Source organism: Humulus lupulus, chromosome 3 (genome assembly GCF_963169125.1).
Source record: "Humulus lupulus chromosome 3, drHumLupu1.1, whole genome shotgun sequence".
In the NCBI taxonomy this organism is placed as follows: Eukaryota; Viridiplantae; Streptophyta; class Magnoliopsida; order Rosales; family Cannabaceae; genus Humulus; species Humulus lupulus.
Window position 1 is genome coordinate 224,620,953 of NC_084795.1, and position 13,546 is coordinate 224,634,498.

Here is a 13,546-nt window from a genome sequence, read left to right on the forward strand (position 1 = left end):
TTTTAAATGATAACACACTTTTTGTATACCACTTTTAACCTTGGACCTTTGCTTAAAGACTTCCAACTCGTTTTCTCCTGTTTTTTACTCTATCAACTCTACAACAAGTTGGAATTTCTGTTGCTGCAAAGACATTAAATGTTACCTCCTCTTTTTGCACTCGTAGCTTCAACTCACCCTTTTGTACATCGATTAATGCCCTACCAGTAGCAAAAAATGGCCTTCAAAGAATTATTGAGGTGTTTTCATCTTCCTCCATATCAAGAATAATAAATTATGCAGGAAAGATAAATTTGTCCACTTTCACGAATACATCCTCAATCATTCCACAAGGATGTTTAATTGAATGATGCGCCATTTGTAAGGACATGGTAGTAGGTTGAGCTTCTCCCGATTTCAACTTGTGAAAGAACGATAGAGGCATTACATTCACGCTGGCCCCTAAATTACATATAGCCTTTGCAACTCTGAGCCCCTATAGAGCATGGGATATTGAAACTCCATGACCTTTAAGTTTGGGAGATAGCTTCTTTTGAAGTATCGCACTGCACTCCTAAGTAAGTGTCACTATCTCATAGTCCCTTAGTTTCCTTTTCTTTCACATATTTTCTTTCATAAACTTCACATAACTTGGCATTTGTTCAAGTGCCTTAGTAAATGGAATGTTGATGTGAAGCTTTTGAAATACATCTAAAAACTTGGAAAATTTCATGTCAAGCTTATTATTTTGAAGCCTCTGAGGATATGGGATCTTGATATGGTGATCTATGTTTATTTCTGGATGCTTCTCTAGGTTCTCAGTAACCATTGACCCACTCACTTCCTTCTCCTTATCAGACACATTTTCTTCAGTAATGTTTTTTTGTGTGGGTTAATCTATCACCTTTCCACTTCTCAAAGAGATTGCATTGCACTTCTCTTTAGGATTCACTTGAGCCTTCGATAAGTTACTTTGAGCCTTGTTTGTCATTAAAGTAGCCAACTAACCAAACTGAGTCTCCAAACTCCTGATAGCCCTTGTCTCGATCATAACCTGATTCAATAGATCAGGCTGCTTCATTATAGTTTGTTGTTGTGAGGGTCTAGCGTGTGGTTGTAGAATCCAGTAGGAGGTTGTTGGAATGACTATTGTGGTTGTGCTTGTAGAGGTGGGAACTATTGCTGATTTTGAGGGAAAGGCTGATGTGCGGCTTGGTTATTCGTCCATGAAAAGTGAGGGTGGTTCCTCCACCCTTGGTTGGATGACATTGTAAAAGAGTTATTGGTTGGCCTTTGGAAATTCCCTATGGCTTTCACTTGTTCCATGGGCATATTATTCATATCCAGGGAAGGGCACTAATTTGAATGATGGGTACTCCCACATGCCCCACATATATTATGTACTTGTATTGCTTGAGATGGAAGATTTCTCTATTGTAATTGTTTTATTAAAGCCGCCACTTGAGCTGTAAGTAAGGAAATAACATCCAATGCAATCATACTAGCCACCTTCTTTGTTTGTCCCCTCTCATTAAGCCATCGGTAATTTTTCATAGCCATTTCTTCTTGTAATTCATATGCCTCAATAACACTCTTGCCTTGAACGCACCCCTTGTTGCTGCATCAATTATTGTGCGAGTAGTGCAATTTAACCCATTATAAAAATTTTGAACCAACATCCACTTCTCTATACCATGATGAGGGCACTTCCTTAAAAGCTCTTTGAATCTCTCACATGCATCATACATTGATTCCCCTTCCATCTGGTATAAATTATTAATTTTTCCTCTCAACTTTGCAACTTTTGTTGGAGGGAAAAACTTTGCAAGGAACTTTTGGGCTAGTTCCTCCCATGGTGTAATGGAATTCTCTTGGAGAGAAATTAGCCAACTCTTTGCTCGCTCTCTGAGGGAAAATGGGAATAATCTCAGTCTAATTACATCATCACTCACCCCATTCATCTTAAAAGTTGCACACAGCTCCAGAAAATTGGCTATGTGTAAATTATGATCTTCAGTCAGCAACTCCCCAAATTGAATGATAGACTGCACCATTTGTAATATTTCCTTCTTGATCTCAAAGTTATTAGCAACAACTGTGGGGTGTCTGATGCATGAATGCACTTTCGTGACAGTGGGAAGCACATAATCTCTAAGCGTCCTTGGTCCATGTTCCACAGGGACCTCTAATACATAAGGAATATTATTAGTATCATTGTTCGCTACATTCCCCTAATTTTCCGCCATATCAAACTCCAATATTTTCTTAATCTTTCGGTTTTGTCTGCAAGTTCTCTCAATTTCAAGATCTACCAGTGCCAGATCCTTTTGTCTACTTCTTCGCATATACCAATGTTTCCTGAAAGCACAATATTACAACACTAACAAATTAGAATGATAAATAAAAAAAACCAAGTTAGAAAAAAAAATCAACTATGTTGATGTTAATAATACAATCCCTGGCAACGGTGCTAAAAACTTGTTGTGGAAATTATATACGCAAGTATACGCAATCGTAATAAGTAATAAAATAGTATGTGGAGTATCGTTCCCATGAGGATTGTTACTAATTACCAAGAATCAATATTTATTTGTCGAATAATGAATATAGACTTTACTAAAACTAAACAAAATAAAACAATAAACAAAAACAATAGAGAATTCAATACTAAAATATCACTTCAATGGAATAAGAATTAGAGTTATTAATTTGATTAACTATCCACCTATGCTTCTCTAATATGAATTTAAGAATTCCTATCTCTATTGTGATAGCAGATTACATTTATAAATTATATTCTTACTAGGACATATAACTCTCTACAATAAGCAAATCTCCTACATCTTTGTGGTAAATAAATGTAGCGCACCAAAAAAAAATTTTAATTAATTTTTTGCTTTGTTTTATTTTTAACTGTTAAGTTTTATGAATTATTTTTATTATTGTTTGAATTGTTTGGTATGAATTGTGTACATATAATTGTTAATTGTTTTATTTATTATATTTATTTTGTGAATAAAATGAGTTTTGGTTGAATGCAAGAAGGTTCATGGTAAGTAGAGATGCACCTTAGAAATTGGGGGTGTGCATGTGCATGGTTGCATGGTGTGCATGCAATAGATTTTCTACACATTGATTTTCACTTATTGGTTTTTTTATTTAATAAAAAGAATTAAAATAAAATAAAAGAAGAGGAAAGGAGAAGTGGCATGGAGGAGAGTGGAAAATGAGGGATTTTCTTTCCTATTTGGTTTGGTCTTAGATTAATTTGATTGGATGAACATTAGATAAAATAGGGAAGGAGTTGTCATCTTTATACACATTTTATTTTCCTATACTTAAGAAAAAAAATCAAATAAAAAACAAAATAAATGAAAATAAACACAAATAGGAAACTTGCCCTTTTTCTTATTTGGACTAGTATTGCCTTAGGGTGATAAAAGGGAAAGAAAGAAAAGAGAATAGCATTTTATGCTCTTGTGACCGATGCCTAGGAGGAGAGAGAGAGAGCGCGTGTGAGCTAGAGAGAGAAACAGAGAAAAGAAGAAAGAAAGAAAGAAGGAAGAGGAAGGGGAAGAAATTTCGAAACCTAGGTGAGTGTCTTTGATTCTTGGTGGTTTAATCCTCTCATCTATATTCTCATCTCCTTAATCTCTAGTATTCATGTTAATGTTCTTGTTTTTCTTTTTGTGGGTTTCAAATCCTTAGGGGTTGATAAAAGGTGGTGGTTATTTTGGGTTCTTGATTTTACAATCAAGAGAGGTAATTGATCCATTTCTATTCTTTTTGTGTGTTTGATTTGGTGATATTGATGTTATGACACCTAGGGTTTTCCCTATGATTTGATGTTATGTTTTGTTTGGTTTAAAAGTTCTATGTAAAAGCATGTAAGGGTTTTGGTTGTTGATCTACTAATATATAATGATGTTTTAACACATGAAAAAATTTGGTTGTTTTTGGCTAGAAGAGTTTCAGCCTAGGGGTGATGCTCAAGCATGCTTAGTTTCATCTTATGTTTTAATGCCAAATGTAATCTTAGAAACATGATATGTCGTTTGTATAATTTTAATTGGTTTCTTTAAAATGTTAATAGATTCATGCTAGGGCATAAGCGTTGTCTTGATCTATTTTTATGTTAATGTGTTCTCCCCAATATTTTTGTAAACATGCAAAAAGAAACATGAAATGTTGATGATGAGGTTTCAGCCTATAGGGTGTGATGCATGTTGTGTTGTTTTTATTTTGTGTCACTTATGCATATTAAGAACAAGCTAGGTTAATTGGTTAAATGAATGGTTGTCTTGAATCTTTTATAAATTGATATATTAGTGATACATGAAGATTATAGTTTGAGTTTTTTTAGAAGCATGAATTAAAGATGAATTTTATGAAGAGTTTTGCTTGCTCATTTTGTTTATAATTGGGGAGTAAATTTGGTGAAACAATGATCTGCATGCATAAGTGATGTCTCAGATGATATGTTGATTTTATGTAAATAAAATGGTATATTATTTAACATTTAAAATGTTGTTTTCACTCAATTAATACCTACAGCATTTTTTGTATATTTCATGAAACGACTCAAAAATGCTAATAAGGTTTAGTGCCTTGGTTAGCGTGTTGGGACGGTATAATTGGATATATGTGTGATTTATTGATTAAATATGTGACTATGTGGCATGCATGATATATATGATGATATAAATATATTTAGATGCAAGTTTATAAGTATTAAATATGTGTGTGGGCCCGTTCTTTTTTATAAGGGCATATCTGTAATTTGGCTCATCAAGGGAAGAAATGCAATTATATGTGGATATATTTGCAGTATATGGCTCGAGGCGATCCTAGTGAGCGGATTAGCGGAGCAATCACAACAGGGTTTAATACCCGACTTCGGGTGAGATTAGGGGTATTTTGGGAAGTTCAGTGTATATTTGGGATTTATTAAATAACGGGTAGGTATTTGGTGATTAATTGGGCATGTCGAGATTAATTGGGAATTGGTAGGATGATTTGAGGAATTAGCCGGAATCGAGAAAATGACTAGTTTACCCTTAGAAGAAATTATAGGGTTGGGAAAGTTTAAGGGGCAATTTGGTCTTTTTAGATTTAAGAGATAAACCTGGTGGGAATTCTAGGCATAACCTGAACCCACCAAAAACAACTAAGTTCTCAGCATTTTCTCTCCCCCTCACTCACGTACTCTCTCTCCTTCTCTTCTTGTGCCTTGATGCTAATGGAGATTTGAAGGAAATGTCGGGGAACTAAGCTTGGATTTGCGCTAGGAGAACTTATGGGATTGAAGCTAGAATCAACCAAAGAAATCTATGAGGATTGAAGTTTTAAACTGAGGTAAGGATCCTATGTTTTTGTGCTAAGAATTAAGATTGTTAGGGTGAATTTGACTGGATTTTGAGTGATGATTTGTAGCTGAATTGAGATGGTAGTTTCAATATAATTTTGGGTGTTTTATGCTTAAGATATATGATTAAGAGTCCTAGACTCGTTGTTGAACCTGGTTTTGGCTAGGATGCATGTTAAGGTTGGATTTTTGGGGTTGAAAGTTGGGTAAACATGCTAGAAACCAAGGGATTTCTGGATAAATGGGGGCGCGACGCGACCCAGTTCATGAGTGGCACTGGCCGCGTGACATGAAGTCCTTGGGAGGGCTTGCTGTTTTGAGGGTGCACCACGACCCTAAGGGGCAAGTCGCGACCCGCCTCCCCCCCCGAACATACTAAGGCTACCCCTCTAACTTGAGACACGCAGTGACCCTTAGGGCTAGGTCGCGGCTTACCTAGACATTTTTAGCCTAGGATTTTTCTATGCTCAGGGAGTCTTGGAGATTTAAGCCTAAGCACTTGAGATGAATTCTACTACCCGGTTTAGTAAAATTTGAGGTCCTAGAGGCTTGTATTTGTTTCCAAAACATTTAATTGGGTTAAAATTTGATAGCTGTCCATTGTTGCTTATGACTGAGGTTACCGTTAAGGCTCAGGACTAGGGATCGTGCTCGAAACCATTCTTTATCCAACGCTCGAGACTCGAGGTAAGAAAACTGCAACCATGTGGTTGTGAAAGGGATTGAGATTCCCTGTAATTGAACATGTGTGTTCTGTGAACTATATATCTGTTATATGTCATGTGAAAATACGGCCTAAGTGTGTTGGGGCTGGTGATAAGTGTGTTGAATGCAGCTCGGCCTAAGCGAGCCGAGATCAGCTAAATAACCAGAGGGCTCAGCCTAAAGGCATCGACACCTAAATATTTGTATTACATATTAAGTTATATGTTTGAAGGTATATGTTTATCGTTGCCTGGGTTAATACTTGTATTATGTTGATTTATTGAACAAGTTGGATTAAAGTTTGTTATATACTCTTGTTGCTGTCGATACTTGTTTTTTTATGGTTTTCTCACTAATCCTTAGCTCATTGGTGCTACGTGGTGAAGGTAAAGGAAAAGGAAAACTTGACAGCTGCTCGACCGCCACGGCCGAGGGACTTTACACGAACTAGAGCTCTAAATTGTATTTTTCCATTTAGACTAGCTACAATTGTATTAACTTTTGAGAATTATTTCGAACTTCTAAATCTTATTTTCGGGATCCCATGTGTCAAATTCTTATTTTAATGAAAATCGATCATTTTATAATCAAATCTTTTAACCATAGGTTGTTAGATGACTTTAGAAATACATTTCAACTCAAATGGCCTGATTAGCAGGTCTTGCACTATTTTAAACACAAAGAGTAATGGTCCTGGTTACCCAGGACATTACAACTTGGTATTAGAGTTGTCTTGGTTTAAGGGTTCTTGAAGACTAGCTGGGCATGTACACTCGTCGTTAAATACATGCTCGACTTGGGGTTTGGTAACCAAATATGTGACTATATGCTTTAATGTTTAAATTAAAAATGCTTTATCTACATGATTAATTGGGAGCATGAGATATACTGATAGGGCTTGTCCCTTGACTGCTATGAGAATATGTTAAGGCATGCTTATTAGAATTGCTACTGTATGTGAATAATTATTTAAATGTCTGTTTGCATCTTGATTGTGCACTGTGGCCTGGATATTGGCGTTGGACCATGGCATGAATATGAACATATTATCATTGCCAGACGAGCCAAGTCATTGATTGCAGATAATCTTGGATAGTTATTCATCCAAGGTGATCAATACGACTAGCCGACACTGGGGTCGAGGTTAGAGATGATGAGCAGGGCCAGAACCCTCTGCCAGTCCCTAAGAACTTGCTGCAGTTGCTTGCTGATATGCATTCTAGACTTCAGAGTTAGGAAGAGAAAATTTATCTCCTGAGGCAATAGGCTTCGTTAGGGAGTGCTGCACCTAACTTGCCACCTGCTGTGGCACCAGCTGTACAGCCACCTGAGATTGGAAATAGGTGGGAGCCACTCTATTAAAGATTTAGGAGATAGCATCCTCCAACCTTTGAGGGAGGACCAGAATCACTGAAGGCTGAACAATGGATGAGTATGATCACCTTAATCTGAGACTTTATGAGGGTGGAAGGTAATGACAGGGTGGCATGTGCCACCTACATGCTTAGAGAGGATGCCCGTATTTGGTGGGATGTGGCATCACAAACTCAGGATGTTTCTGATATGAGTTGGAATGGATTTAGAGATCTATTCAACCAGAAATATTATAACATTGTCGTTAGGGCGGCAAGGGTGAATGAGTTCATTGGGTTGGTTCAGGGCAGCATGACAATTATTGAGTACATCCTAAAATTTAACAGGCTGACGAAGTTTGCACCAGACTTAATGCCTACAGTTGCAGCTAGGCAGGACAATTTTATTCGAGGGCTTAATGTTATGATAGCCTGAGATAGGAGGATCACATCAATACCTGGGGGAACAAGTTATGCCTAGGTGGTTGAGAAGGCCCTAATTGTTCAGGAGGCGAAGAACAAGATGTGGAGGGAGAATGTTCCAAGACGGGATGCTCGTAGGGCAATGCCTCCATATATAGGGTTTGGTAGGGGTGGAGGCCCCAGTGATCAGAAGAGGAAGACCCCTGACACCTCGACTACTACTGGTCTTGATAGGTGGGGCCGGGGTGTCCAGGGTGGCCACAATGGAGGCAGTGAGACATGGAGGAGCTATCGAGAGTGCACTAAATGCAGAAGCGCCATCTGGGTGAATGTCAGGCCAAGGCTTGTTACTTTTGCGAGGTGGTTGGACACATCAAGAAAGATTTCCAAACGCCGAAGAAGGAGGAACCAGGGATGGTGGACAACTTGACTCCAGCTCGAGTGTTCAACTTGATTCAAGCAGAGGTTTAGGCTAGTCCCTTGGTAATGACAATAGATTGTAGGAAGAATATGGTGACTTTTGAGCCTGAGGTTGAGGACCCCTTTGTTTTTGTGGGTGCTATGCATGGACCCCGCATTCCTATGATATCAGCAATGAGGGCTAGGGACATATTACAAGAAGGTTTTATAGGCTTTCTAGCTAGTGTGGTGGATACCATTAGGGTTACACCAGTGGGGCTGGGAGAGACTAGATTGGTATGTGAGTTCTTAGATGTGTTTCCTGAGGACTTACAGGGAGATTCAGCTTGTCATCGAGTTAGCACTGGGTATAGAGCCAGTGTTGAGGGCACCATATAGGATGGCTCTGACAGAGTTAAAGGAATTGAAGATACCGTTCCAAGAGCTTCTAGACTTTGGATTTATCAGACCTAGCTTTTCTCCATAGGGTGCTCCGATTTTATTTGTGAAGAAGAAGGATGAGACTCTAAGAATATGTATAGACTACAGGGAGTTGAACAAGTTAACAATCAAGAACAAGTAGCCCTTACCAAGGATAGATGACCTATTCGATCAACTGCAGGGTAAGACGGTATTCTTGAAGATTGATCTTTGATCTGGTAATCACCAGTTGAGGATCAAGGACGAAGACATTCTGAAGACGGCCTTCCGTACGAGGTATGGGCATTATGAGTTCTTGCTCATGTCGTTTGGTTTGACCAATGCCCCAGCATCGTTTATGGATTTGATGAACAGGGTGTTCAAGGATTTCTTGGATCAGTTTGTGATTGTCTTCATCGACAACATCTTAGTTTGCTCCAGTTCAGAGGCAGAGCATGAGCAGCATCTCCGACGGGTGTTACAGAGATTGAGAGAGCATCGGTTGTATGATAAGTTTAAGAAGTGTGAGTTCTGGCTATCAAAAGTGACATTCCTTGGACACATTGTTAGTGGAGATGGGATTAAGGTAGATTTGACCAAGGCCAAGGAATGCCTCGGAGGTTAGGAGCTTCCTTGGACTAGCAGGATATTATAGACGGTTCGTAGAAGGGTTTTCAAAGATTGCCACACCATTGACTGAGTTGACATGGAAGAATCTGAAGTTCACCTGGTCAGACGAGTGTGAGGGTATCTTTCAGGAGTTGAAGCGAAGATTGATTACTACTCCGATGTTTAGCCTCCCTTCGGAGGGAGGGAAGTTTGTTGTGTATTGTAATGCATTGAGACTGGGATTGAGGTGCATGTTGATGCATAATGAGAAGGTTGTTGCCTATGCATTGCGGTAGTTGAAGGATTATGAACAGCGGTGGTATTCGCACTGAAAGTTTGGCAACATTACCTGTATGGAGAGAAATGTGAGATATACACCCATCATAAGAGTTTGAAGTATTTCTTCATCAAGAAGGACCTAACATGAGACAGAGACGTTGGCTGGAATTGGTGAAGGACTACGATTGTGACATCCTTTACCACCCAGAAAAAGCCAATGTAGTGGAAAATGCCTTGAGCCGAAGGGGCCCATGACAATTATTTAGTTTGAAGCAGATAGAGAAGAAACTGGCAGAGGAGATGGCCAGAGCAAGGATATAGCTGGTTGTGGGATGGTTGGCCAATATTACTTTACAGTCTACCCTCCTAGATAGGATAAGAGAGGGTCAGTTGGATGATGCGTAGTTGCAGGAGGTTAGAGGGAATGTCCTAGCAAGAGTGGCTAAGGATTATTCAATATAAGAGATGAGTTTACTGCGGTACAATGATCAAATCTATGTTATGATGAGTATGGGAGTTAGACGAGAGATACTTTATGAATCCCATACTATACCATATTCACTCCATCCAGGCACCACGAAGGTTGACAGTGTCTAACCTGTCAGCAGGTAAAGGCTGAACATCAGCGACTAGAGGGTTGCTACAGCCTTTGGGTATTCCAAAGTGGAAGTGGGAAGACATTACTATGGATTTCATGGGAGGTTTACCCAAGACAGTGGGGCTACATGACTCAGTGTGGGTGATAATAGACAGATACACCAAGTCAGCTCACTTTCTGCAAGTGAGGATGACCTATACTGTGGATCAGTATGCAGAGTTGTATGTGAGGGAGATTGTACGTCTCCATGGGGTTCTTAAATCAATAGTATTGGACCGGGATCCCATATTTACCTCCAATTTTTGGAGTGGTTTGCAGAAGGCTATGGGAACTCAACTAAAGTTCAGTACAACCTTTTATCCTCAGATAGACGGACAATCTAAGAGGACAATTCAGATACTGGAGGACATGCTTAGAGCATGTGTGTTAGACTTCGAGGGGTCTTGGAGTAAGTATCTCCCGTTGATTGAGTTTTCGTACAACAACAGTTATCAATCAATGATTAGAGTAGCTCCATACGAGATGTTGTATGGAAGGAGAAGTAGATTGCCCATTCATTGGGATGAGATGGGGGAGAGGAAGTATTTGGGACCGGAGATGGTTCTGATGAATAATGAATCTATTGAGAAGACCAGAGCTCGAATGCTCGCTTCGTAGAGCAGACAGAAAAGCCATGTTGATCCTAAGCGTAAGGACGTGGAGTTCCAGGTAGGGGACCACGTGTTTCTTCGAGTTTCACCATTGCGAAGGGTAAGGAGGTTTTGGAAAAAGGGCAAGCTGAGCCCTAGATCATAGAACCTTTCAAGATCTTGGAGAGGATCGGGAAAATAGCATACATATTGGATTTGCCACCATCATTATCAGGTGTTCATGACATATTCCACATCTCTATGCTTCGAAAGTACATCTTAGATACGACTCATGTATTGGGATATGAGGGTCTAGAGCTACAGATTGATTTATCGTATGAAGACCAGCCAGTTTAGATCTTAGATAGAAAAGATAAGGTTCTACAGAACAAGACGATTCCTTTAGTCAAAGTATTATGGAGGAATAGCAAGGTCGAGGAAGAGACCTGGGAACTTGAGTTAGCTATGTGGGATCAGTAACCTGAGTTATTCACATAAAATTTTGAGGACGAAATTCTCAGTAGGAGGGGATAGTTGTAACGACCAAAAAATGCTAATAAGGTTTAGTGCCTTGGTTAGCGTGCTGGGAGGGCATAATTCGATATATGTGTGATTTATTGATTAAATGTGTGACTATGTGGCATTCATGATATTTATGATGATATGAATATATTTAGAAACATGTTTATGAGTATTAAATATGCATGTGGGCTTGTTCTTGTTTATAAGGGCATATTTGTAATTTGGATCGTCAAGGGCAGAAATGGGATTATATGTGTTAAACGATTGAGACCACATTATTATGTGGATATATTTGCAGTATATGGCTCGAGGCGATCCTAGTGAGCAGATTAGCGAAGTAATCACAACAGGGTTTAATACTCGGCATAGGGTGAGATAGGGGTATTTTGGGAAGTTCAGTGTATATTTGGGATTTATTAAATAATGCCTAGGTATTTGGTGATTAATTGGGCATGTCGGGATTAATTGAGAATTTGTAGGATGATTTGAGGAATTAACGGGAATCGAGAAAATGACCAGTTTACCCTTAGAAGAAATTAGAGGGTTGGGAAAGTTTAAGGGGCAGTTTGGTCTTTTTAAATTTAAGGGATAAAACCAGTGGGAATTCTAGGCATAACCAAAACCCACCAGAAACCACTAAGTTCTCAACATTTTCTCTCCCCCTCACTCACATACTCTCTCTCATTCTCTTCTTGTGCCTTGAAGGTAAAGGAAATTTGAAGGAAATGTCAGGGAACTAAGCATGGATTTGCGCTGGGAGAACTTAGGGGATTAAAGTTAGGATCAGTCAAAGAAATCTATAAGGATTGAAGCTTCAAACTGAGGTAAGGATCCTATGTTGTTTTGTTGAGAATTTAGATTGTTAGGGTTAATTTGAATGGGTTTTGATTGATGATTTGTAGCTGAATTGAGATTGTCGTTTCAGTAGAATTTTTGGGTGTTTTACGCTTAAGATATATGATTAAGAGTCCTAGACTCGTATCTGAACCTGGTTTTGGCTAGGATGCATGTTAATATTGGATATTTGGGGCTGAAAGTTGGGTAAACACGCTGAAAACCCAGGGAATTCTGGGTACGCAGGGTCGAACCACGACCAAATTCATGGGCACCCTGGGAGGGCTTGCTATTTTGAGGGCGCGTCGCGACCTGCCTCCCCCAAATGCAGAGTTTGTGCCTCTGACTTGAGGTGTGCCGTGATCCTTAGGGGCAGTTCGCGGCCCGCCTAGACAATTTTAGCCTATGATTGTTTCTAGGCTCGAGGAGGCTTGGGGATTTAAGCCTAAGCGCTCGGGACGAATTCTACTACCCGATTTAGTAAAATTCGAGGTCCCAGAGGCTAGAATTTATTTCCAAAACATTTAATTTGATTAGAATTGGATAGCAATCAATTTTTGCTTATGACTAGGGTTACTGTTGGCTCAGGATTGGGGATCGTGCTCGGAACCGATCTTTGTCTAACACTTGGGACTCAAGGTAAGAAAACTGCACCCATGTGATTGTGAAAGGGACTGGGATTCCTTGTAATTGAACATGTGTGTTCTATGAACTATATATCTCTTATATGTTATGTGAAAATACGACCTAAGGGTGCTGGGGCTGATGATAAGCGTGCTGAACACAACTCGACCTAAGTGAGTCGGGATCAGCTAAATAACCAAAGGGCTCGACCTAAGGGTTCCTGCACCTAAATATTTGTATTATAGATTGAGTTATAAGTTCGAATGTATATGTTTATCATTACGTAGCTTAATACTTGTATTCTGGTGATAAATTTAACTAGTTGGATGAAGTTTGTTATATACTCTAGTTTGTGTCTGTGCTTGTTGTTTATGGTTTTCTAGCTGAGCCTGGGCTCATGGGTGCTACGTGGTGCTGGTAAAGGAAAATGAATACTTGACCAACCATGAGTTGGAGAGCTCTAGGGGCGGAGTGTACATCGACAGCTGCTCGACTGCCACGGATGATGGAATTTACACGAACTAGAGCTCTAAATTTTATTTTGCCATTTAGACTGGCTACTGTTGTATTAACTTTTGAGAATCGTTTCCATCTTGTAAATCTTATTTTTGGGATCCCATGTATCAAATTCTTATTTTAATGAAAATCTATCATCTTATAATCAAAATCTTTCAACCCTAAGCTATCAGATGACTTTAGAAACACATTTCAGTTCAAATGACCTAATTAGCAGGCCTTTCACTATTTTAAAAGCACAGAGTAACGGTCTTGGTTACCCAGGGCGTTACATTTTATGAAGAAAGTATAG

The 13,546-nt window shown here is 39.2% G+C and overlaps 1 non-coding gene across 1 annotated transcript; it reads left to right on the top strand.

Moving 5' to 3' along the window:
• The first annotated feature begins 1,668 nt into the window (after positions 1-1,668).
• Positions 1,669-1,775, top strand: LOC133828097 (small nucleolar RNA R71). Its single transcript, XR_009890739.1, has one exon. It is a non-coding gene; the product is annotated as a small nucleolar RNA R71 (small nucleolar RNA).
• The last annotated feature ends 11,771 nt before the right edge of the window (positions 1,776-13,546 follow it).